Genomic DNA, 27,868 nt, shown 5'->3' with positions numbered 1-27,868 from the left:
AAATGAATATATTTTGGTCATATTAAAACAAAAATATAAAGTATTCAGTAATTCACTCAATTGGAAACATGAAGAACTTTTATGGGGAAAGACACACATCTTTTATTTAGAAACATAAACAGAGACTTAACTGTATTGACTTATTTCTGGTTGTCAGTTATTCCAAACTTTTTTCAGATGTAATATAATATACTTTCAAATAACTCTCTTGTGGAAATTGACTTAATGTTCTTTATGTTCATATGGAATGAGTATGACTAGCCAAAAGTATTTTAATAAAAACTAATGTTGAAGTAAAGACAGTACTATCAGAAATTAAAATGGAGTGTACAATAACTAATACAAGTGATGCATTGTGTTGAAATAGACTGAATGACAGAAAATGAGAATAGAATGCCCACCTAGTAATCATAGAAAAAATACAAATGAATAAAGTGCCAGACCAGACAATTTAACTAAAGCAATAGAAACGGCCATGCATGTATGCATGAAAAAATGGATTTGAAAGCAATAATTTGTATAATGAAATAAACAAAAAGTGATGTGTCTTGAAACGGAAAAAAAAAAAAAAAGTGGTTGGTGGAGAAAAGCTCTGAGAGTACTGTAAGAGGAACAGTTAAGATATGAAAGTCCCTGGAGAAGAGGAAGCTGGGAAAGGGCATGCAACATTGCACTTTTCAGCACAAAGGATCAGCACAAAGAGTTTGGAGTTCAAGTTCCCAGGGACATTAGTTCAGTAAGACTATGTGATAGCTGTTATGCAGTCATTTAGGGGCTGGTGGTGAAACTCAAGCCGTGCCGTCTTCTGATTGTGTCTAGTCAGAATGTACAACAATTATGCCTATGAGGTAATTTCATGGCATGGCATTGGTATATTTCCTTCAGGGCTAGAGAGACAGTCAAGTGAGGAAGACTGAAGCAGAAGGCTGAACATCTGAACATCAGAGTTATACATCTTGACATCCTTTGTCCTTACATTTTTTTTTTTTGAGACAGAGTCTCGCACTCTCACCCAGGCTGGAGTGCAGTGGCGCCATCTGGGCTCACTGCAAGCTCCGCCTCCCGGGTTCCTGCCATTCTCCTGCCTCAGCCTCCCGAGTAGCTGGGACTACAGGCGCCCGCCACCACGCCCGGCTAATTTTTTGTATTTTTAGTAGAGACAGGGTTTCACCATGTTAGCCAGGATGGTCTCGATCTCCTGACCTTGTGATCCAACCGCCTCGGGTTCCCAAAGTGCTTACTTGTGTTTTAAAAACCAAGGCCCAGATAACTCCAACACTAGGTTTCTCCTATACCTGGCATTTGAAATCTTGTATTATTAGTTCAGAAGAAGTACTGAAGAGGCCTCAGTTCACAGGCTCGGGACTGATCCTGAAACAAAGGTGATCAGATGACACCCAGGCCCAGCTGGTCTCTGCCAATGAATGACTCAGGGCTGACTCTAAATATGGAAAACCAGAGAATCAGTACTATAACTGCCTACCATGCCCTGAACAACCAGTTATATGTATTGTATCTGGTAGAAATCCTATGCAGGGGTTGTTCATGTCATCCTTTGTGGAGTCTCTTGGTTGGATCTTCAACCACTTAATATTTTCATCAAGAATTTAGTTGCTGATCCTATTTGCAAATGATCCAAAAACAAGAAGTATAATTTATAAAATGAGAGTGTCAAGATTGAAGATACAACCCAAAAGTCTGGAACATTAGTGTTGGAATACAGATCAAACTTAATCAGATAAAAATTAAAGTCCCAAGCTTATGTTTAAAAAAAAATCACCTGCACAAACCTGAGATGGGACTAGAACTTGCTTAACAAAAGTTAATGTGAGAAAGGCCTGGGCCTTTCTACTAGTTAGCTGAAAGGACGAATACAGAAGCAAAAGGCTCTCCAAGAAGTCTGCCTTTGCCTCTAGAGCAATGGATCTCAATCTTGTCTGAGCATTTGGATAACCTGGGTGACTTTAACACATACTAACACATGAGCCCCATTACCAGGTATTCTGATTTAATTAATATGGATTATGGATGGAGAGTCAACAGTTTTTGTAGCTCTTCAGCTGAGTCTACCGTATAGTCAACGTTACCAATTACTGCTATAAGCCTGTAGATAACAAACTTGAGTGTGTATCAAAATAATCTGGAGGGTTTGTTAAAACACAGATTGCACACCCAGAGTGTCTGATTCAATAGGTGTGGGGTAGGGTATTTGCATGTCAACCACAGTGTCAGGTGATACTGATGCTACTACTCTGGGAACCACATTTTAAGAGCTACTGCTCTAGATGAACCTGGAGTTCTCCAGATGCAACTAAAGGCTTGTTAATTCTACTGTTGGTGTTGAGCCAGGACGCATAGAACCTGGCCCTGTGCCTATCTTCTCTTCTGAGTAGGATGTATTCCATAAGCTTTGGCCCTCTCTTTACATCTTCATACCTGTCTCTGGAGGGTAGGGCCAAGTTGGACTTGGGGATAGCAAACTGAGGCCTTTTATTGTAAGGACAGAGAGTAGGATGTGATGTCTTGATGCTGCCTCAGGTTACTAGAGGAGACAATGATCTCAGTTCAGAACCAAGCTTAAAGTTATAAATCTCCTGGGGACTACTTGTCCCAGGAATGCAAGCTGGGATTTACTTTTCAATCTTTCCCCAGTTTCTTCCCCAAAAGTAGCGTATCTTCGAGAATAAATTAGGATGAATCAGCAATGGAAACCTCAAATCCCGGCATCAGGAAAATTCTCCCAGCACTCGTGGTATGGCCTGTTCACCATTGACCACAAAGACATGTAGGAGGTGGTACTCAATTTTAAGAAGTCCAGGAATACAAAGAATTCTCTTAATACTTGCTCTGTAGTCCCAGTTGTGGTCATCTCCTTCCCTTTTTCTGTTATCCTCCCTACCAAAACGTCTTCTCGCAAAACTCCTAGCACCGTCTTAGCTTTTTCCTATACCTTCAGAACCTTCACCCCAAGTTCTCTCATCTTCAGTATGCTTTGTGAATTCTGTTCTGTTGCTTTGTCTTTTTTTTTTTTTTTTTTTTTTGAGATGGAGTCTTGCTCTGTCACCCAGGCTGGAGTGCAGTGGATGGATCTCAGCTCACTGCAAGCTTTTTTTTTTTTTTTTTTTTTTTAATTATACTTTAAGTTCTGGGATACATGTGCAGAATGTGCAGGTTTGTTACATAGGTATACACATGCCATGGTAGTTTGCCACACCCATCAACCCGTCATCTACATTAGGCATTTCTGCTACTGCTATCCCTCTCCCAGACCCTCACCCCTCAACAGGCCCCGATGTATGATGTTCCCCTCCCTATGTCCACGTGTTCTCATTGTTCAATTCTCACTTATGAGTGAGAACATGCAGTGTTTGGTTTTCTGTTCCTGTGTTAGTTTGCTGAGAATGATGGTTTCCAGCTTCATCCATGTTGTTGCAAAGAACACGAACTCATCCTTTTTTATGACTGCATAGTATTCCATGGTGTATATGTGCCACAATTTCTTTATCCAGTCTATCATTGATGGGCATTTGAGTTGCTTCCAAATCTTTGCTGTTGTGAACAGTGCGGCAATAAATATATGTGTGCATATGTCTTTATAGTAGAATGATTTATAATCCTTCGGGTATATACTCAGCAACGGGATTGCTGGGTCCAGTGGTATTTCGGGGTCTAGGTCCTTGTTTTTTTTTTGTTTGTTTGTTTTACTTCTTATACGTGACATTTTCCAGTCAGTTTCTTTTTGGTTGCTTTTCTGTACACTTAGAAATAATCAACATCTTTAAGTTACTAAAACCTCCTTAGGGCACACATTAATCCTTACAATTCTGCAATTTAATTATTGCTAAGTCAATTTCATATGAGACAGAACAGTTTACATGATTCACATCCATGAAGTGTTTTAACATATGAAACAAAGAGGGGGGTTTCAAATAAATGCCAGTGTTTTAAGTTTTTATTAATATATGTCTATGCTACTGGTAAGGTGCTCTCTGTGACACATTTCACTAGACCATCACAGCTCCTTTTGTGCCCTCTTTCTTCCTTTGGCATCTTCATTTCTAAGTGTATTCAATCCGCTATAGATACGTATGAAAGGAATATGCTTTCTCTTGAAGCCAGGAAACTTAGACTGTAATCCTGCATGCCCCACATACTGGCCCTATGACCAAGTTTCCTGAGGTTAGACAGTGTCCTGAATGGCCCTGGGTTACCTTCCTGTGAGTGTGTGACACACGGAATGAACTCAGCCCTACAAATACCACTTCCTTTTTTTGTACTAGAGCAATGTTAAAGTCGTTGAGACTCTCACTGAGAAGTTGCTGAAATCACACACACACACACACACACACACACACACGTGTGCGCGCAGACACTTAGTTCTTACAATATAGAGATGCTTTGCTTAGACTGGGCTGTATCTGAGAGACCTGATTTACATCTTATAAAAATAGAACATCAGAGTTAGAAGAGACGTGGAAATCTTCCTACACTGAAATATGAGAAGACTGTGGCCCAGGGAAAGAAAGTGATTCACGTGAGTCATGAAGGTAATGAATATACAACCCAGATTTTCTGTTTTTCCTATTATCCCCTTCATTTTGACATTGACCTGTCATATTTAATTGAGCCACAAGAGGGAGAGAGTGGACAAGAAAATGTGCTTTGAATTCCTGCCTAATCTGGTGTCTTCTGGGAGGACTTTATGCAAAGCCAACTTCCAGCTCTGGTCTTGTGTACTAGCTCTGGGTTGGGTCCTATTTCTATCCCATATTCCCTGGGAATCTAGTGGATACCGTACGTCATCCCTCTGACCCTCAGCTTTTTCATCTGCTAAATGTAGATATTATTTAGATATTATTACTTATATCAAAAGGTGTTAGTGAGGATATCTGAGAATGAATATTGAAAACATCACAAGTTGATTTTCAAGATAATATTAAAGTGTTTTAATTTCCAAGGGTGCTTTTCGTACCCTCCTAACTTTATACCACTTTTTTATCCACCCCCACCCCATTCTCTGCACTCTGGATGAACTAAAAACAGATTTTAGATTTTATCTAATTGTTATTTACTCTAGTCTCCTCTCCCTTCTCCTGTCTTTCTCCAGATTCTGTAAAATGTGAGCACATGCAGGATGGAGGAGGGAGTGGATACAGCTGGAGGGAGAGGCTGAGACTGCACATCTCACCTGGTCTCATATTCTGAAAAATCTGGGTTATAAATTACCATGCCCTCCTCTTTGCTTTTTGAAACATGGATCTTATTGCCGAAGGTGAGGGTTTGGGAAGGCTTCAGGATGAGTGGCCGGGTGGCACCACCTGTGCCTGGCTTCTTCCCATCTTGGTGGAGCAGCCGCCGGCCTCTCATACAGGAAATAACGTGAACCAGCCCGACCCTGAGAGCCTCCCACATGGCGTTGGACTTATAGATTGCACATTAAGGAAATATGTCCATGAGAGATTTGGGGATGACGCATATGGTTTCATGGATCTAGAAGTGACTCTGAAAGTAAATGAGCCAACCTAGTCATTTCTAGTGAAACTGACTGATGGAAATGAACCAAGCATTTATTTTCCAATGCCATAGAGTGGGTCAGTGAAAGCTGGGTGGAGAGAGGATTAAAAGAAGTGGAGTAAAGTTAGGACTTCTGAGCATTTCTCTAATACCCATTCCCATTATGGCTGGGCCAGTACCGTTTTTGGAGTGTTTGTTTTGTTTCTCTTTCCCTTTATTTCCTTTATTTTACACAGTATAGAAATTCTCTCACTACTCCTCAGATTTTTCCAGCCCTGCCTCCCCAGAGGAACCTTACTCACATCCCTTTTCATGCCAGTAACCACGTGGTGTTGCTCGAGCACCTCCTAGGGTTCTCACTCTTTACTCAAAATGGATAATAAAGAAATTTTCTCAAAAGCAATTTAGCTGAATAAAATTTAATCTAACAATATGTGTGAACTACTCTTCTGAAATCATCATGCTGAGATAGTGAGTGGAACCACGCATTTATTTTCTTGAACCTGATAATACAAATCCCTAGCAGTTATCTGGACCAACAAGTTGTAAGAGCAGAGCTCTTGAGGTGAGCACGTTCTGTGCTGCTGAGGAAACAGGAGGTCTGGAGACACATGGAGACTGGAACAGGGAGGAGAAGGCAATGTTGTCTGAGGTTTCTGGCGGGGGCGTGGATTGTAAAAGGACTTGAGGCTTATTAAGGAGGAAAGGCTTATTCTGAGTGAGATAGGAGGCACTGGAAGATTTTCAGCAAAGGGAAGACAGGATCTAACTTGCGTCTTAACAGGATCACTGTGGCCGCCTGTCTTGGTAAGAATGACTGAAGGGAGGCAAGGGAAGATGTGGGGAGAATAGTGAGGAGGCTCCGGCAGTAGTCCCAGAGAGAGGATGGTGGGTTGGGCTGTTAGGACACAGCGTTGCTGCTCACTAAAATCCTGGGAGGTGAGTGCCTATGCCTCTCTTTCTTTTACTCCCCACATTCAGTCACTTTGAAACCCTGAACAAACCAATAACAAGTTCTGAAACTGAATCACAACAAAAAGCCCACCAACCAAAAAAAGCTCAGGACCAGATGCATTCATAGCCCAATTCTACCAGATGTATAAGGAAGAGTTGACACCATTCTACTAAAACTATTCCAAAAATTCAGGAGGAAAAGATCTTCTCTAACTCATTCTATGAGGCCAGCATCATTCTGGTACCAAAATCTGGCAGACACACACACACACACACATACACAAAAGAAAACTTCAGGCCACTATCCTTGATGAACAGAGATTCAAAAACACTCAAAAAAATACTAGCAAACCAAATCCAGCTGCACATCAAAAATCTAATCCACCATAATCAAGTAGGTTTTATTTCTTGGATGCAAGGTTGGTTTAACATAAGGTGAGTCAATAAATGTAATTCACCACATAAACAGCACTAAAAACGTGATCATCTCAATAGATGCAGACAGGGCTTTTGATAAAATTCTACAGGTCTTCATGTTAGAAAACCCTCAACAAACGAGGCATTAAAGGAATATACCTCAAAATAATAAAATAATAAGAGCCATCAATGACAAACCTACAGCCAACACCATATTGAATGGGCAAAAACTGGAAAGTTCTCCTTGTGGACTGAAACAAGACAAGGATGCCCACTCTCACCACTCCTTTTCATAGTACTGGAAGTTCTAAACAAAGCAATTGGGCAAGAGAAAGAACTAAAATGCATGCAAATAGGAAAAGAAGGTGTCAAACTATCTCTGATTGCAGATGATATGATTCTATACCTGGAAAACCCCATAGTCTTTGCCCAAAACCTCCTACATCTAACAGACAACTTCAGCAAAGTTTCAGGATACAAAATTAATGTATATAAATCAGTAGCATTTCTATATACCAACAACGTCCAAGCTGAGAGCCAAATCATTCACAATAGGCAAAAAAAAAAAAAAAAAAAAAGGGGGGGGGGCGGAGCAAGATGGCCGAATAGGAACAGCTCCAGTCTCCAACTCCCAGCGCGAGCGACACAGAAGACCGGTGATTTCTGCATTTTCAACTGAGGTACTGGGTTCATCTCACTGGGGAGTGCCGGACGATCGGTGCTGGTCAGCTGCTGCAGCCCGACCAGCGAGAGCTGAAGCAGGGCGAGGCATTGCCTCACCTGGGAAGCGCAAGGGGGAAGGGAATCCCTTTTCCTAGCCAGGGGAACTGAGACATACAACACCTGGAAAATCGGGTAACTCCCACCCCAATACTGCGCTTTAAGAAAACAGGCACACCAGGAGATCATATCCCACACCTGGCCGGGAGGGTCCCACACCCACGGAGCCTCCCTCATTGCTAGCACAGCAGTCTGTGATCTACCGGCAAGGCAGCAGCGAGGCTGGGGGAGGGGCGCCCGCCATTGCTGAGGCTTAAGTAGGTAAACAAAGCCGCTGGGAAGCTCGAACTGGGTGGAGCCCACAGCAGCTCAAGGAAACCTGCCTGTCTCTGTAGACTCCACCTCTGGGGACAGGGCAATAACAAACACAGCCGAAACCTCTGGAGACGCAAACGACTCTGTCTGACAGCTTTGAAGAGAGCAGTGGATCTCCCAACACGGAGGTTGAGATCTGAGAAGGGACAGACTCCCTGCTCAAGTGGGTCCCTGACCCCTGAGTAGCCTAACTGGGAGACATCCCCCACTAGGGGCAGTCTGACACCCCACACCTCACAGGGTGGAGTACACCCCTGAGAGGAAGCTTCCAAAGCAAGAATCAGACAGGTACACTCGCTGTTCAGAAATATTCTATCTTCTGCAGCCTCTGCTGCTGATACCCAGGCAAACAGGGTCTGGAGTGGACCTCAAGCAATCTCCAACAGACCTACAGCTGAGGGTTCTGACTGTTAGAAGGAAAACTATCAAACAGGAAGGACACCTACACCAAAACCCCATCAGTACATCACCATCATCAAAGACCAGAGGCAGATAAAACCACAAAGATGGGGAAAAAGCAGGGCAGAAAAGCTGGAAATTCAAAAAATAAGAGCGCATCTCCCCCGGCAAAGGAGCGCAGCTCATCGCTAGCAACGGATCAAAGCTGGACGGAGAATGACTTTGACGAGATGAGAGAAGAAGGCTTCAGTCCATCAAATTTCTCAGAGCTAAAGGAGGAATTACGTACCCAGCGCAAAGAAACTAAAAATCTTGAAAAAAAAGTGGAAGAATTGATGGCTAGAGTAATTAATGCAGAGAAGGTCATAAACGAAATGAAAGAGATGAAAACCATGACACGAGAAATACGTGACAAATGCACAAGCTTCAGTAACCGACTCGATCAACTGGAAGAAAGAGTATCTGCGATTGAGGATCAAATGAATGAAATGAAGCGAGAAGAGAAACCAAAAGAACAAAGAAGAAAAAGAAATGAACAAAGCCTGCAAGAAGTATGGGATTATGTAAAAAGACCAAATCTACGTCTGATTGGGGTGCCTGAAAGTGAGGGGGAAAATGGAACCAAGTTGGAAAACACTCTTCAGGATATCATCCAGGAGAACTTCCCCAACCTAGTAGGGCAGGCCAACATTCAAATCCAGGAAATACAGAGAACGCCACAAAGATACTCCTCGAGAAGAGCAACTCCAAGACACATAATTGCCAGATTCACCAAAGTTGAAATGAAGGAAAAAATCTTAAGGGCAGCCAGAGAGAAAGGTCGGGTTACCCACAAAGGGAAGCCCATCAGACTAACAGCAGATCTCTCGGCAGAAACTCTACAAGCCAGAAGAGAGTGGGGGCCAATATTCAACATTCTTAAAGAAAAGAATTTTAAACCCAGAATTTCATATCCAGCCAAACTAAGTTTCATAAGTGAAGGAGAAATAAAATCCTTTACAGATAAGCAAATGCTTAGAGATTTTGTCACCACTAGGCCTGCCTTACAAGAGACCCTGAAGGAAGCACTAAACATGGAAAGGAACAACCGGTACCAGCCATTGCAAAAACATGCCAAAATGTAAAGACCATCGAGGCTAGGAAGAAACTGCATCAACTAACGAGCAAAATAACCAGTTAATATCATAATGGCAGGATCAAGTTCACACATAACAATATTAACCTTAAATGTAAATGGACTAAATGCTCCAATTAAAAGACACAGACTGGCAAACTGGATCAAGAGTCAAGACCCATCAGTCTGCTGTATTCAGGAGACCCATCTCACACGCAGAGACATACATAGGCTCAAAATAAAGGGATGGAGGAAGATTTACCAAGCAAATGGAGAACAAAAAAAAGCGGGGGTTGCAATACTAGTCTCTGATAAAACAGACTTTAAACCATCAAAGATCAAAAGAGACAAAGAAGGCCATTACATAATGGTAAAGGGATCAATTCAACAGGAAGAGCTAACTATCCTAAATATATATGCACCCAATACAGGAGCACCCAGATTCATAAAGCAAGTCCTTAGAGACTTACAAAGAGACTTAGACTCCCATACAATAATAATGGGAGACTTCAACACTCCACTGTCAACATTAGACAGATCAACGAGACAGAAAGTTAACAAGGATATCCAGGAATTGAACTCATCTCTGCAGCAAGCAGACCTAATAGACATCTATAGAACTCTCCACCCCAAATCAACAGAATATACATTCTTCTCAGCACCACATCGTACTTACTCCAAAATCGACCACGTAATTGGAAGTAAAGCACTCCTCAGCAAATGTACAAGAACAGAAATTATAACAAACTGTCTCTCAGACCACAGTGCAATCAAACTAGAACTCAGGACTAAGAAACTCAATCAAAACCGCTCAACTACATGGAAACTGAACAACCTGCTCCTGAATGACTACTGGGTACATAACGAAATGAAGGCAGAAATAAAGATGTTCTTTGAAACCAATGAGAACAAAGGTACAACATACCAGAATCTCTGGGACACATTTAAAGCAGTGTGTAGAGGGAAATTTATAGCACTAAATGCCCACAAGAGAAAGCAGGAAAGATCTAAAATTGACACTCTAACATCACAATTAAAAGAACTAGAGAAGCAAGAGCAAACACATTCGAAAGCTAGCAGAAGGCAAGAAATAACTAAGATCAGAGCAGAACTGAAGGAGATAGAGACACAAAAAACTCTCCAAAAAATCAATGAATCCAGGAGTTGGTTTTTTGAAAAGATCAACAAAATTGACAGACCACTAGCAAGACTAATAAAGAAGAAAAGAGAGAAGAATCAAATCGACGCAATTAAAAATGATAAAGGGGATATCACCACCGACCCCACAGAAATACAAACTACCATCAGAGAATACTATAAACACCTCTACGCAAATAAACTTGAAAATCTAGAAGAAATGGATAATTTCCTGGACACTTACACTCTTCCAAGACTAAACCAGGAAGAAGTTGAATCCCTGAATAGACCAATAGCAGGCTCTGAAATTGAGGCAATAATTAATAGCCTACCAACCAAAAAAAGTCCAGGACCAGATGGATTCACAGCTGAATTCTACCAGAGGTACAAGGAGGAGTTGGTACCATTCCTTCTGAAACTATTCCAATCAATAGAAAAAGAGGGAATCCTCCCTAACTCATTTTATGAGGCCAACATCATCCTGATACCAAAGCCTGGCAGAGACACAACAAAAAAAGAGAATTTTAGACCAATATCCCTGATGAACATCGATGCAAAAATCCTCAATAAAATACTGGCAAACCGGATTCAGCAACACATCAAAAAGCTTATCCACCATGATCAAGTGGGCTTCATCCCTGGGATGCAAGGCTGGTTCAACATTTGCAAATCAATAAACATAATCCAGCATATAAACAGAACCAAAGACAAGAACCACATGATTATCTCAATAGATGCAGAAAAGGCTTTTGACAAAATTCAACAGCCCTTCATGCTAAAAACGCTCAATAAATTCGGTATTGATGGAACGTACCTCAAAATAATAACAGCTATTTATGACAAACCCACAGCCAATATCATACTGAATGGGCAAAAACTGGAAAAATTCCCTTTGAAAACTGGCACAAGACAGGGATGCCCTCTCTCACCACTCCTATTCAACATAGTGCTGGAAGTTCTGGCTAGGGCAATTAGGCAAGAGAAAGAAATCAAGGGTATTCAGTTAGGAAAAGAAGAAGTCAAACTGTCCCTGTTTGCAGATGACATGATTGTATATTTAGAAAACCCCATTGTCTCAGCCCAAAATCTCCTTAAGCTGATAAGCAACTTCAGCAAAGTCTCAGGATACAAAATTAATGTGCAAAAATCACAAGCATTCTTATACATCAGTAACAGACAAACAGAGAGCCAAATCAGGAATGAACTTCCATTCACAATTGCTTCAAAGGGAATCAAATACCTAGGAATCCAACTGACAAGGGATGTAAAGGACCTCTTCAAGGAGAACTACAAACCACTGCTCAGTGAAATAAAAGAGGACACAAACAAATGGAAGAACATACCATGCTCATGGATAGGAAGAATCAATATCGTGAAAATGGCCATACTGCCCAAGGTTATTTATAGATTCAATGCCATCCCCATCAAGCTACCAATGAGTTTCTTCACAGAATTGGAAAAAACTGCTTTAAAGTTCATATGGAACCAAAAAAGAGCCCGCATCTCCAAGACAAACCTAAGTCAAAAGAACAAAGCTGGAGGCATCACGCTACCTGACTTCAAACTATACTACAAGGCTACAGTAACCAAAACAGCATGGTACTGGTACCAAAACAGAGATATAGACCAATGGAACAGAACAGAGTCCTCAGAAATAATACCACACATCTACAGCCATCTGATCTTTGACAAACCTGAGAGAAACAAGAAATGGGGAAAGGATTCCCTATTTAATACATGGTGCTGGGAAAATTGGCTAGCCATAAGTAGAAAGCTGAAACTGGATCCTTTCCTTACTCCTTAGATGAAAATTAATTCAAGATGGATTAGAGACTTAAATGTTAGACCTAATACCATAAAAATCCTAGAGGAAAACCTAGGTAGTACCATTCAGGACATAGGCATGAGCAAAGACTTCATGTCTAAAACACCAAAAGCAACGGCAGCAAAAGCCAAAATTGACAAATGGGATCTAATTAAACTAAAGAGCTTCTGCACAGCAAAAGAAACTACCATCAGAGTGAACAGGCAACCTACAGAATGGGAGAAAATTTTTGCAATCTACTCATCTGACAAAGGGCTAATATCCAGAACCTACAAAGAACTCAAACAAATTTACAAGAAAAAAACAAACAACCCCATCAAAAAGTGGGCAAAGGATATGAACAGACATTTCTCAAAAGAAGACATTCATACAGCCAACAGACACATGAAAAAATGCTCATCATCACTGGCCATCAGAGAAATGCAAATCAAAACCACAATGAGATACCATCTCACACCAGTTAGAATGGCGATCATTAAAAAGTCAGGAAACAACAGGTGCTGGAGAGGATGTGGAGAAATAGGAACACTTTTACACTGTTGGTGGGATTGTAAACTAGTTCAACCATTATGGAAAACAGTATGGCGATTCCGCAAGGATCTAGAACTAGATGTACCATACGACCCAGCCATCCCATTACTGGGTATATACCCAAAGGATTATAAATTATGCTGCTATAAAGACACATGCACACGTATGTTTATTGCAGCACTATTCACAATAGCAAAGACTTGGAATCAACCCAAATGTCCATCAGTGACAGATTGGATTAAGAAAACGTGGCACATATACACCATGGAATACTATGCAGCCATAAAAAACGATGAGTTTGTGTCCTTTGTAGGGACATGGATGCAGCTGGAAACCATCATTCTTAGCAAACTATCACAAGAACAGAAAACCAAACACCGCATGTTCTCACTCATAGGTGGGAACTGAACAATGAGATCATTTGGACTCAGGAAGGGGAACATCACACACCGGGGCCTATCATGGGGAGGGGGGAGGGGGGAGGGATTGCATTGGGAGTTATACCTGATGTAAATGACGAGTTGATGGGTGAAGCACACCAACATGGCACAAGTATACATATGTAACAAACCTGCACGTTATGCACATGTACCCTACAACTTAAAGTATAATAATAATAAATAAATTAAAAAAAAAAAAGAATAAAATATCTAGGAATATTGTTAATGAGAGAGGTGAAAGATCTCTACAATGAGGATTAGAAAACAATGTTCAAAGTAATCAGGGATGACACAGACAAATAAAAAAGCATTCCATGCTCATGGATAGGAAGAATCAATATTAATAAAATAGCCATAGTGCTAAAAGCAATCTACAGATTCAATGTTCTTCCTAGCAAACTACCAATGACATTCTTCACAGAATTAGAAAAAAACTACTTTATAATTCATATGGAACCAAAAAGAGCCTGAATAGCCATGGAAATCCTAAGCAAAAAGAAGAAAGCAAAAATCCTAAGCAAAAAGAGGCATCATGGTACCTGACTTCAAACTATACTACAAAGCTAAGGAGGCTGGTACCTACACTTGTAACCAAAACAGCACGGTAATGGTACAAAAACAGACACGTTGACCAATGGAACAGAATAAAGAGCCCAGAAAGAAAGTGACATGCCTACAACCATCTGATACTTGACAAAGTCAGCAAAAACAAGCAATGTGGAAAGGACCCCTATTTAATAAATGGTGATGGGATAACTGGCTAGCCATCTACAGAATATTGAAGCCATCATGTTGTCAGCTGGTTATTATGCAGACTTGAATTTTTGTTCTAAAATTTGGACAGGAAGGCCCAAACAGAGCTTCCCAGCTTAGCAGGAGTGGAAGCACAATAGGAATACATCAATTATAACTGATGAACTGCTGGATGCTCAATGTGGACTAACTTGGGAGCTGAAACTCCATGAGGCCCAGTCTTGGGGAGAGGTCAAACACTTGCATGGCTTTTACCTCAAAGTGTCCTACCAGGTACTTAGTGTAAAGAACAGAGAAGAATCTTCTTGTGCTTCTGGTTAGGGAAGGTAATATAACCATTTTTGAAAGACTCCAGGGCATTCTGTTATCTTTAACAAAAAAGTCTTCCCTCAAGGGAAACTATGTTTTTCTGATTCTGATTGATTCTGATTGATTTGGATAATATCAAAACCTAACCAGTCTTGGAAAAGGTCAGTACGTAACTCTACCTTCCTCTATCCTTTCACGTGGGGAAATTGATATTCAGCTACATCTCTCTCTAGTATCCTGCCTGACCTAAGTTCAAGTGGGGGCTAGGAAGCACTTGCAAAGTTGATAACTGAGGAGTACAAGTTGCTAAAGGCTGAGACCTAATTGTGATACTAGAGGATGTTTCCCCTCACTCTACACTACCATCAGTTGAATCAGGATCCTGTATGATAACAGGAGATTACAGCGAATGAACTGCTGAACTGTAAACCTCAGACCCTATTTAAGAAGTGGTGTCTAGGAAGACACAACAATAATAGGGGAGACCAAAACAAGGACATTAGAGGAAATTTCAGCCTTTGACACAAATAGCTACAGCAAACAATAAATGCAGCCTAACTTCTAGTGAGATAAACATAATACCTTACATAAAAGGCATATTTACAGCTATCAACAAAAAATTACAATGTAATTACAAGCAACAGAACAAGATTCAAATGTGGCAGAGGTTTTGGAATTATCCGATCAGAAATTTAAAAGAACGATGATTAATATTATAAGGACTCTAACAGGAAAAGTGTACAACATGCAAGAATAAATGAATTTGATAAGCAGAGAGAAGGAATTTCTAGGAAAGAATGAAAGGGTAATGCTAGAAATATAAAATACAGTAATAAAAGTTTTAAAAATGTCTTTGATAATTTCATCAATATACTAGGCGTGTCAGAGGAAAGAGTCAGTGGGCTTGGACACACGTCAATAAAAACTTCCCAAACTGAAGAGCAAAGGGAAAAAAAATGGAAAAAAAAAAAAGAACAGAATATCCCCAAAGTTCAGGACAACTACAAAAGGCATAACATTACACATAATGGAAATACCAGAAAAAGACAAGAGAGAAAGGAAAAGAAGAAATATTTGAAGTTTAAATAATGACTGATATTCTTCCAAAATTAGTAACAAGCCAAATCACAGATGCAGGAAGTTCAGAGAATACCATGCATAGTAAATAATAAAACATCTATACATGGGTATATCAAATTCAAAAGCAGAAAATCAAAGACAAAGACAAAATGTTGCAAGAAGCAACAAAGGAGAAAAGGAAACTTAGCTAGAGAGGAACAAGGATAAGTATTACATTAGGCTTCTTTTCAGAAACTATGCAAGCAAGAAGGGGGTGAAATGAAATATTTAAAATTTTGGAGGATAAAGGCTCAGGCACCATTCACTCTTCCTTGTTGCAGTAGACACTGGTTGAGATGTTAGGTCTTTCAGCCCTGGAGTTCTGCCTATGTGTGCTGCTGTGTTGTAGCCAGGTCAACTCAAAGAGATTCAGGGACCGGGAGCGGTGGCTCACGCCTGTAATCCCAACACTTTGGGAGGTCAAGGCAGGTGGATCACGAAGTCAAGAGATCGAGACCACCCTGGCCAACATGGTGAAACCCCGTCTCTACTAAAAATACAAAAATTAGCTGGGCATGGTGGTGTGTGCCTGTAATCCTAGCTACTTGGGAGGCTGAGGCAGGAGAATTGCTTGAACCTGGGAGGCCAAGGTTGCAGTGAGCCAAGATCACACCACTGCACTCCAGCCTGGTGACAGAGCGAGACTCCATCCCCGCCCCCCCAAAAAAAATCCATAACTGATCAAAGGTGCTCCAGGTCATGTAAGGGATAGGATTCAAACCCAGCTCTGTCTGATTCTAGAATCTTCACTCATGAGACAAATGCATATTTGCTTGTATGTGAGGTAGTTACATGCTAGACACACACTTTAAAAATGATAGATTAGGTGGTAGATGGATGGATGGATAGATAGATGATAGATAGATAGATAGATAGATAGATAGATAGATAGACAGAAAGATAGAAGATATAGAGAGTTATAGGTTTATGAACTAGATAGCCAAGGAATGGAATATCAAGTATATGTGATTTTTGCTTGGCCAGCATATTTTCAAAGTTTTTTCTGTAAACATACCCAGGCATTTTTTTTTGAGAAACACCCCTACACTATTGAAAGTGGGATATTAGAATACCTATACTTGTCCTCCTCTTTCTCATACTAGAGTCATGTAGTTTTTTTTGGTCCAGTTGTTATTTTATATTTTACATTAAAATTACTTATTTTCTGAGTCTTAATTACTATCACTTATGTATTCACTTAGACTTAAATCCTTATTGCTTTATTTGCTCAAAACTATTTCAAGTCTTTGAAATTTTTCATTAGATCTTTATTTTATTTTGCTGGATTATATCTTTTAATCATTTAATCAATCAAAGAAGCTCCGAGGTAGCCTTCTGTGCCCTGTTATTTCTTAGACAATCCTTATTTTTTCCTCACTTTCAAGCATAAATGTTCTGTTGGGACATCTCAGAGTTTTTAATATGTTAGTGTGCATGGGGGTCTACCAGAAGGCTACGTTTCTAGTGCCTCCTAAACTTAATGGTCCATGAGATCTTCTCACTCTGTTTTTGCTCCTCAAAGCATCTAAGAGAACTAGGGTTCAACTGAAACACTTTGGGAAATACCAATATAACCCACTTTGAAAACAGGAGATAATAGTAGATGTGACTTCTGGCATTTGGTTGGGCTTGGCCAGTGGCAGGAACTGGAGAGTAGAAGGAGAGCAAGGCCAGAGGATTTATATAGGCATGGGTGATTCACCTTCCTATGGTGATTCAAAATAAGAAGTACATATCCTACACCCATTTTTAACAGGGTTGTTTGCTTTATTCTTGTTAATTTATTTAAATTTCTCACAGATTCTGGATATTATACTTTTGTCGGATGAATAGCTTGTATATATTTTCTCCCATTCTAGGTTGTCTGTTTACTCTGTTGATAGTTTCTTTTTGCTATAAAACAGCCCTTTTGTTTAAGGAGGGCCTATTTGTAAAGTTTTGTTTTTGTTGTAATTGCTCAAAAGAAGACATACATGCAGCCAGCAAGCATATGAACAAATGCTAAACATCACCAATCATTAGAGAAATGCAAGTCCACAATGAGATACCATCTCACACCAGTCAGAGTGACTCTTACTAAAAAGTCAAAAAATAACATGCTGGTCAGGTTTGCAGAGAAAGTGGACCACTTATACACTGCTGATGGGAATGTAAATTAGTTCAGAGATGGTGAAAAGTGGTTTCAAAATTTTTCAAAACACTTAAAACAGAACTACCATTAGACCCAGCAATCCCAACACTAGCTATAAACCCTCCAAAATATAAATTGTTCTACCATAGAGATGCGTGTATGCATATGCTCATTGCAGAACTATTCACAATAGTAAATACATGGAATCAACCTAAATGCCCATCAACAGTGGGCTGGATAAAGAAAATGTGGTACATATACATCATGAAATGCCACATAACCATAAAAAAGAATGAGATCATATCCTTTGCAGCAACATGGATGAAGCTGGAAGCCATTATCCTAAGTGAACTAACACAGAAACAGAAAATAATATACCACTTGTTCTCACTTATAAGTGGGAGCTATACAATGGTCACACATGGACACAAAGGAAAAAGCGATAGACACTGGGGCCTACTTGAGGGTGAAGGGTGCAAAAAGTGTGAGGATAAAATACTACCTATTGTATATTATGCTTATTACCTGGGTAATAAAAAATGTGTGCATCAAACCTTCAGGACATGCAATTTACTCATATAACAAACCTGCATATGTACTTGCTGAACTGAAAATAAAAGTTGGAAAGAAAGATGAAACAATAAATAAACTCAGAGAAGTGAGTCCAGAATTTGTGATGCTTTTATTAAAGAGCATTTTCTGATTCTGGTAGATGTAGTGTGGTATCTAATTGTGGTTTTAATTTTCATTTTCTTGATTACTATTAAGGTTAAACAAAAGATGTTTTTAAATATCTTTTGGGCATTTGGATATTCTCTTTTGTGAAGTGTCTGGACAAGTCTCTTGAACAATTTTCTGTGGAGCTGTCTCTTTTACTTAATGCATACAAAGATTCTTTATATATTCCGGATATATGTCCTTTCTTAAATATATGTATTAAAAATACCACCTAATCCTCTGTGGGATGTGAATTTTTGCTTTATATGTTTAGGAGGTCTGATATTAGATACATACACACTTAAAATGATTATATCTTCCTGAAAATTGAACTATTTTTATAAGTAAGAAATAATCTTTTTGTTCATCACTAACATTTTTTGCTCTAAGGTCAGATTTGATACGTTTTTTGGTTTAGGGTTTGCTTGATATATTGTTTCTCATCCTTTTATTTTACACTTTTTGTATGCATTAAAATATACCACTTTTAAATAGTAAGTATTTCACTTTTGAGTTTTTAAGATTTTGTCTGTAATATTTATACTTTATTACATATAATATATTTATTCACATAGTTAGGATTAAATCTACCATTACACTATTGGCTTTCCTGGAGGAAATGAAAGTTCTAATTCTTATTTAAATTTAATAAATCAAAAGCACATGCTTTAATTTTAAGATTAAAAGAAAACACATAGTAAAAGACTTTATAATTATTAAATTAATTGGAGGGAGAAATAATGCAATAAAGGGGAGATAAAGGTATGTAGAACCATTGACCAAAATATAGAAAACATTTTTTTGTTTGTTGATTTGTTTATTGTATTTAGTTTCTCTATTTTACAATATTGGTTTCCTTAAATATTCAGTGTCCATTTACACTTTCATTTAGTAATTTCTCTTCTCATGTCAGGCAGTGTAGGTCCTGCTTACCGTAGCCTACATCTGGTAACTGTGAGACAGGAGTGGGGATGAAGCCAGGTTATAAATACAGATTGACTATGATCCAGGTTATAAATACAGATTGACTATGATCCAGGTTATAAATACAGATTGACTATGATCCAGGTTATAAATACAGATTGACTATGATCCAGGTTATAAATACCGATTGACTATGATCCAGGTTATAAATACCGATTGACTATGATCCAGGTTATAAATACAGATTGACTATGATCCAGGTTATAAATACAGATTGACTATGATCCAGGTTATAAATACAGATTGACTATGATCCAGGTTATAAATACAGATTGACTATGATCCAGGTTATAAATACAGATTGACTATGATCCAGGTTATAAATACCGATTGACTATGATCCAGGTTATAAATACCGATTGACTATGATCCAGGTTATAAATACCGATTGACTATGATCCAGGTTATAAATACAGATTGACTATGATCCAGGTTATAAATACAGATTGACTATGATCCAGGTTATAAATACAGATTGACTATGATCCAGGTTATAAATACAGATTGACTATGATCCAGGTTATAAGTACAGATTGACTATGATCCAGGTTATAAGTACAGATTGACTATGATCCAGGTTATGAATACCGATTGACTATGATCCAGGTTATGAATACAGATTGACTATGATCCAGGTTATAAATACAGATTGACTATGATCGAGGTGGGAGAAAGCCCCTGGCTTCTCCAGACTAAGGTGACCTCTGTGTCTTCATCATCAGAATTCCAGCTCTATAGAGTGAACTCAAGACTTTCATTTAGTGATCAATTCCATAATCTTCTCTGCTTTTTTCTTTTTCTTTATACCCTGTTAATTGAAAGTTAGATGTGATTCTTGTCTCTTTTCTGGTTTTTTTGTTTTTGTTGTTGTTGTTGTTGTTTTTGACACAGAGTCTCGCTCTGTTGCCCAGGCTGGAGTGCAGTGGTGCGATCTCGGCTCGCTGCAAGCTCCACCTCCTGGGTTCATGCCATTCTCCTGCCTCAGCCTCCCGAGTAGCTGGGAGTACAGGTGCCCGCCACCGCACCCAGCTAAATTTTTGTATTTTTAGTAGAGGTGGGGTTTTACCCTGTTAGCCATTTTTCCTGTTTTTTACTCAGAGCTGGCACTCACATTCTGTATACTTATCTAGAGCAGAACCATAATTTTGCTCATAAAACAGTTCTCATATTTTGTTTTTGGAATAAACACCTTGTTATGTGATGCCTGTGTGAGGGAAAGAGGATCAGTTGGCCCAGTTTTCCATCATAATTTAAAAAAGCAATTACCTTAATAACTGCTCAGGGCTCCAACCTCCTCCCCTGCTGCTTATAGTTTTGACACTGAACTTGAGCTCTTTCTGATTTGCTCTTATTTGCATAGTAGTTAGTTTTGTTAAATGCTTATTTTGAGGTAGGGTGATTTTATTATAAATAAATATATATATATTTCTCTGTCGAATTTCATGTTATTGTTCTCTTGAAATTGTTATCTACTAATAATAACCTGATAATGTCTCATTTCACACCATATGGAGTGGGAGGAGAGATTGATGCCTGTCCTTAGTCTAGAATTTCAACCTCTCTTAGGAAGTCGTGAAACTCTGTACCCTTGTCTTCTGCAATGCCACACTTTCCGAGCTTGCCTGCTGTCTTCCTTACCCTCTTTTTCATAATTCTCTGGGTACTCTTATTTCTGATATACTGTTTCTATCCTCTAGAAATAGGGTTTGACATTTTCTGCCTCCACACACAAGCCTGGGTGACCTCATCCCTCTGGATGAAGAATGGTTGGGTTTACCTCTACAGCCATGGTCTCATTCCCTAGCTCCTGCCAGTTATCCAATTCTTGTCAACTTTGTTTGAAGATGCCTACACAACTCTGATTAAATACGTTCAAAATTTTACTCTTTGTTCCTGCAGTTCTGTCCTGGTTCATGTCTATTGCCTTACTGAATGGCTCTATCTCTCATTCAGTTTCCTAACCCAGAATCTGAGTGTCATCCTTTTTTTTTTTCCTCCTGATTTACATATTCATTATACCAACAAGTACTATCATTTCTTGTTCCTAAACAGCTTTCAAATCCATTCATTCTCTCCAACTTCACTAGCATCACAGGTAGTTCAGGTAACCATCATCCCTTCCCTAGAGAACTGCCTCTACCTTGAGCCTAACTCTCTAATTTTATTATTATTTTTCCCTGTTGTTTGAAACCAGGACAATATTTCTGAAATATAATCTATTTTAATTTTGAGAATTATAATTTCAGATTATAGACCACATAGTTTTTGGAATTAGGCAAAACCAGATTTCAATCTCATCTATACCAGCTATAGGAGTATCTCTGAAACTCTGACAGAGTTTCAGTTTCTTCTGAAAAATGGAAATAATAATGTTACCTTCCTTCATTCTCCTTCCATTTGTGTGTCTTTTGTCTTGTTTCCAATTAGATGTCCCTTTATCTAGGAAGTCTCCTCTGCCAACCCAATGTTGGGTTCATTGATCCTTCTATGAGCTCTCTTAGGATACCCAACTTTACCTTGCAGATCACTGATTATAATGGCTTATAACGATTTATTTGCTCATCTATATTGTCACTTTACCTTGCAGATAACTGATTGTAATGGATTGTAGTGATTTATTTACTGGTCTGTTTTTCCAAGTAGTCTATAAAACTCTTTGAGTGAAAATTATTTTTTACCATTTTATCAGAAGCACAGGGCACACTGCTTGGCTTATAATAGTTTTTCTAAAGAAAATGCTGAATGAATGAAACTGCACGCCACTTTGCTTTCCTCCTCCATGTAAAGTAAACATTATTTTATTTTATAAATGAATCATAAGTTCAGGAGATTAACAAGGTCATGCAAGAAATGATTGCCATTGGTTTTATCTTAGTCAAAGGCCAGCTTGTTCTATGATACCAGCTGCTTCCTTCACTTAGAAAGGCGCTGTTTTATTGCCGTACAACCAACTTGTTGCCATTTTATGGCCACTCATGATGAATCTCTAAAGGTGGAATTTCATGTAAATAAAACATTTAAGTTGTGTATATTAAGGTCGGTGCAAAAGTAATTGTGATTTTGGCCATAAAATAATGGCAAAAACCGCAATTACTTTTGCACCAACCTAATAAAATAGTAATAGTAGCTCTCCAGGAAGACACGAGCACTATGGAAATGTGTGACACGGTGAAAGGGGGTATTTACAAAATACCATTTACTTAGCTTGTGTATATAATGACCTTTGAAGAGGGTCTTGCATACAGTAAATCCTCTACCACTGATACCCACAGTAATTAGTAGCATTATTTTCATAGGAAAGACTGTATCAGGCAGCCGCTGCTTTTTCAGCAAAATTCAGAATAGACATCCGCACCCATACTGAGAACACAAAATCAGTTATGCTTCCGATATAAAAGAGGAACTAGTTGTGGGTCTCAGAAATTCTCAGCACAGCCTTTAAGTTTCCAAACATCTACTAGAAGAGGAATGCAGATTTAAACTGAGTGAGGTGTGGAGTGGGGGAAGCTGACTGGGTCTGGACCAAAGAACTTTGAGGAACTTGCCCAGAGCCCTGCACACATCAGACCTACCGCAGACACTGCAGGCCCAAAGAAAGGTAGGCCCAGGGACTTGCCTTCCTAGGCTTTCGGGCTGATGGTTTGGTTCACTTCCCGGGTTTAGGATTTCTGGGAGTGGAATGAGAAAAAAAAATGAGGCCACTTCCCATGACACAAGCTGGTAGTCAGGGTTGGGGTGGGTTGCGTGCACCTTTAAATGTGCATTTGGTGAGGGGATGAGAACCGTCTTTGCTACAGTTGATGGGAGTTAGAAAAGCCTCCTCAAGGCTGACATTGGAGGCTGCATAAGGTTGTTTAGTTACTTTTGTCCCCTAAGTCCTCAGGATTCCAAAACACTGAAAGCAACATTTTATACTTTTGACTAGTTACCTCATCTACTGTTAATGCCCTTCCTCCATGGTCTTTATTCTCTGTGTCTGACTGGTTATTTTTATAATTCAGGATTTAAGAACAGATGTATCGCATGCAGAATTTGGTGTACATGGACTAGGGCACAGGCAGGGTCCCCAGCCTTGTACATTTAGATGGGCTGTAACCTGACCTAGTTCTCCAGTGGTCTTTGGCACTATTCATGGCGCACCCAGGCAGTAAACTGAGGCTGCTCATGATAAAATCTACTAATGAAAAACGCCTTGTAGACTTTTAGCATTCTTAGGATAAGAAAGAAGCTTGTAAGTAGTCGTGGCCATTGTAATCTTTTCCCAGATGAAGTAAGTGAAACCCAGAAAAGGGAAATAATGTACCCAGAATCACACAAGTTAATAAAAGGGCTGGGAGCAAACAAACAAACAAACAAAAAAGAATTCTTGGTTCCTAGTCCAGGCCTTTTCACTTCCCATGCCACAATTTCTGCATCCCCATCATCCTCCTAAAAACTATCCAGATTCAGGCCTCATTTTGGGTTTCTAGTCTATTTGATAACTTTGCCAAGAAAAAGGGGATGACCATGTGTACCACTCTCCTCATGCTCTCTCCTTGTGATTGTGGCAGGGGGTGGGATGGGGCGGGGGGGATGGTAACATAAAAATGAGGAAACAAGAGACTGGTGGTGCTGCTGATCCACAAAGAGACTGGGGCCAATCAAAGAGGGAAGGGTGGTCTAGGTTCCCTCACCTCTTTTTGTTGTTGTTGTTGTTGTTGTTGTTGTTGTTGTTGAGACGGAGTCTCGCTCTGTCGCCCATGCTGGAGTGCAGTGGCGCGATCTCGGCTCACTGCAAGCTCCGCCTCCCGGGTTCACGCCATTCTCCTGCCTCAGCCTCCCGAGTAGCTGGGACTACAGGCGCCCACAACCGCACCCGGCTAATTTTTTGTATTTTTAGTAGAGACGGGGTTTCACCGTGGTCTCGATCTCCTGACCTTGTGATCCGCCCGCCTCGGCCTCCCAAAGTGCTGGGATTACAGGCGTGAGCCACTGCGCCCAGCCTCCCTCACCTCTTTATCCGGGGGGTGGGGAAGACATTGTAGTTGTCAAGAGCCTGATGCATATAGGTGATGGTACAAAACCAAGGTTTCAATTCTTCTCCAACCCAGAATAAATGTCCCTCATATGTATCCAACATTCTCAGCAGTTTTAAAAAAATTGAATAGAGAGAAGTCAAGCCCTGGATGGTAAAATATTTTTGTCCTTGGGGACTTTATGTGCTGTAGATAATTAACACAAGGATTTCTGTGGTGGAAAAACAGGAGGCAGTTATATGAACTTATGGCCAGAGTTCCTTAGAATGACAAAGCACCAGCCTTGAAGGACCAGAACCTGACCTATGTTATCAAAGAATTATGGGAAAGCAGAAGAGTCAGTTATAAGCTTTGCTTTGATATAATGGCTCTGCCCTGGAGGAAGCTTACAGTCTTGACAGAGAGGCACTAAACACAGAGAGAGAACCACCAGTGTGTTTGATAAGACAGACCCAACATGTCCTAAATTCTCAGTCTGAAGGTGTGTGTGCCTGAGAGATTGAGGCAGAGGTTCTTTTACATTAAAGAAGAATAAAGTACACATTTCGATGGACTAAGAAGAATCATCTTTAGTCACTTTCCAAATAACTTTGACTTTTGCAATGTAGAAGTAACATAACACAGATTTCTTAGACCCTTGGTTACCATCATAGGTTGAGTGATCCACGTGTGGGCAATGGTGGAGAAGTGGGGGAACAGTGTCTGAAAGAAGATAGAAACTATGCAATGCTGTTTGTGTGTGAGAAGATTAGATGATGTGGTGCGTTTGTTTTTGTTCTTACAAGGTGGTCACAGGAGGGATGGAACATTCCTGCAAATGGGTTCAAAATATGCAAACGTCTCAATATAAGAATGAAATCACTTCTTTGGAACAACTTAAGTAAGACAAATATATTTGGGGCTTTAAAAATTAAAAGGAGAGAGATTTGAGGTAAGACTACAACAATAGATTTGTGCTGAAGTAGCAGAGGTTTTGTTATCAACATTAAAAATTTTAACTCTATGCTAAGGGTGGTGAAATGTAAAAGAAGGCTTTTAAAGGGGAGGGTGACTCAATTGATTTTATATTTGATCATTCTGGCTACAACATCAGGGGTGGACTGAATATCCAAAGCCACAAATGGACACAGGGAACAGTCAGAGGCTATGACGAATACTTCTGATGAAAATAGGATAATGGTTTGCCTTGAGAAGATGAGAGAAATACACAGAGTTGAAAAATGGTTGTGTAGGATTAAGATGAGATTGATTGAACATAGAGGGTAGGCAGCAGAAGAACTAATGACAAACTACCAGATATTTTTGAGACAGGGTCTCACTGTGTTGCCCAGGCTGGAGTACACTGGCACCATTGTGGCTTACTCCAGCCTCGACCTCAGCCTCCTGAGTAGCTGGGATTACAGGCGCCCACCACCACACCCAGCTAATTTTTGTATTTTGTGTAGAGATGGGGTTTCACCATGTTCCCCAGTCTGATCTCAAACTCCTGGGCTCCAACAATCCTCCCACCTTGGCCTCCCATAGTGCTGGGATTACAGGAGTGAGTCACAATGCCTGACTTTAAACTTCCAGATTTTTAACATGGATAGTGTAGTTAATTGCTGGGCCTTCCACCAAGAAAGGACACTTGCAGTCCCATAGCATTAGGGTTCCTGTTCCCTTTAGCTCTTGCCACTCTTGATTAGGGACTACTTGCAGGGCTCTGAAATAATCTCCACGTACTGTTCCTTGTGCCACCTTACTTTTTTGAAAGAGAAATTTTGAGGAAGACTGGATGTCTTCTATTTAAGTCTTCTAAGGTTTGAAATAAAAGTTACCTCTTCTCCGTTCTGGAACAAGTAGGTAAATTGTCAATTTCTGGGCTTTATTAGAATGACTTTAAATTAAGCCCAGAGAAGGACAATTCCCCTAAGTGTAACAAAAATCTAAGGATGTGGATTAAATGTAAGACCCAAAACAAGACCTATTTTATTTTAGCCCATATGCTCCAAATCTAAATTTTGTGTTCCGTCCAGGGAGCGCTAAAGTGTATATATAGGTCTGAATATACCTACTCCATAGCATATATATGTAACCCACCTCCCAAATTCCATTATCATTGGAACAGAGACTGCAAGAGGAAGAGGAGGGCCTCTTGGCCCACCTCTACATAGTCTTGTACCTAACTTATTCCAAATTGGGTGGTTTCCTCCTTTTAGCTATTATAGATAATGCTGCTAAGAAAATTAATTGTACAAGTTTTTGTGCAAACAAAAGAGATCTTCTATTCGCCAGACTAGTGTAGTGGATCCCCTTAAGCAAAAGAGTTCTGGAATTACAGCACCTGGATTTAAATTTTGGCCCTGCCACTGTTTACTCAAGTTACTTAATCTTGTGTTTTTATAATTCTGCCCTGTGAATAATAGAGTATATCTCTCAGGGGAATTTAATGATGAAATAACACATATAAAACATTTAAACCAGTGCATGTCACTTAATAAATGCTAAGTACATATTAACTGTTATTACTGATATTCCTACTATCACTTACTCATTTCTGGCTTGAAGTATAAAACATAAACTTCCTTTAACACTTCCTGCCACTCAAAGGCATGCTAGACAGGGACTTTATTCCTGTCATGACCCTGCTCCAACCTGCTCCTGTCTTGGGGCAAGTGGAAAAGCAGATAAAAGGGGTCTATATAACTGGAGAGAGCATGTTATTCATGGTACTGTGTTGTCAGATGTTGACACTTCCTCTCTTTTGCAGTTTGTCTCAAAGATTGCTCAGAAGAGTCAGGATTGTACTCTTTTTTTGGCTCTCATGGAATAAGTTAGATACAAGACTATGCAGAGGTGGGCCAAGAGGCTCTCCTCTTCCCCTTGCAGTCTGTTCGAATGAGAATGGAGTTTATGAGGTGGGTTACATTTGCATGCTATGGAGTAGGTACATTCAGACCTATATGCACACTTTAGCATCCTCTGAGCAGAACACAAAATTTAGATATGGAGCAAAGGGGTAAAATAAAATAGCAGGCCTTATTTTTGGTCTTAAATCTAATTTGTACTCTCAAATTTTGTTAAACATCGGAGAATTGTCCCCCTCTGGGCTTAATTTAAAGTCATTCTAATAAAGCCCACAAATTGACAATTTACCAACTGTCCCAGAAGGGAGAAGAGGTAATATTTATTTCAAACGTTAGAAGACCTAAATAGAAGATATTCAACCTTCCTTAAAATTTCTCTTTCAAAAAAGTAAGGTGGCACAGGAAAAGTATGTGGAAATTATTTCAGAACCCTACAAGTAGCCCCTAATCAAGAGTGGCAGGAGCTAAATGTAACAGGAATCCTAAGAGGGCTATGGGACTGCAAGTGTCCTTTCTTGGTGGAAGGCTCAGCAATTAACTACATTGTCTGTGTTAAAAATCTGGAAGT

The 27,868-nt window shown here is 39.7% G+C and overlaps 1 protein-coding gene across 3 annotated transcripts in view; it reads left to right on the top strand.

Moving 5' to 3' along the window:
• Window positions 1-27,868, top strand: part of LOC102122322 (membrane-spanning 4-domains subfamily A member 4A) — a 124,984-nt gene that overhangs the window by 74,776 nt on the left and 22,340 nt on the right. The window contains exon 1 of one of the 3 annotated variants that reach the window (XM_005577723.5): window positions 4,383-4,547. The exons of 1 other annotated variant lie outside the window; for it this stretch is intronic. The gene's annotated coding sequence lies outside the window, so the exon portion shown is untranslated. Of the gene's footprint in view, window positions 1-4,382; window positions 4,548-22,904; window positions 23,038-27,868 lie in introns of those variants that run through there. One more of the 3 variants, XM_005577721.5, reaches the window with a different exon arrangement.

This window comes from Macaca fascicularis, chromosome 14 (genome assembly GCF_037993035.2).
Source record: "Macaca fascicularis isolate 582-1 chromosome 14, T2T-MFA8v1.1".
In the NCBI taxonomy this organism is placed as follows: domain Eukaryota; kingdom Metazoa; phylum Chordata; class Mammalia; order Primates; family Cercopithecidae; genus Macaca; species Macaca fascicularis.
The sequence above is the reverse complement of the archived record's forward strand: the minus strand, read 5'-3'. Positions and strand labels throughout refer to the sequence as shown.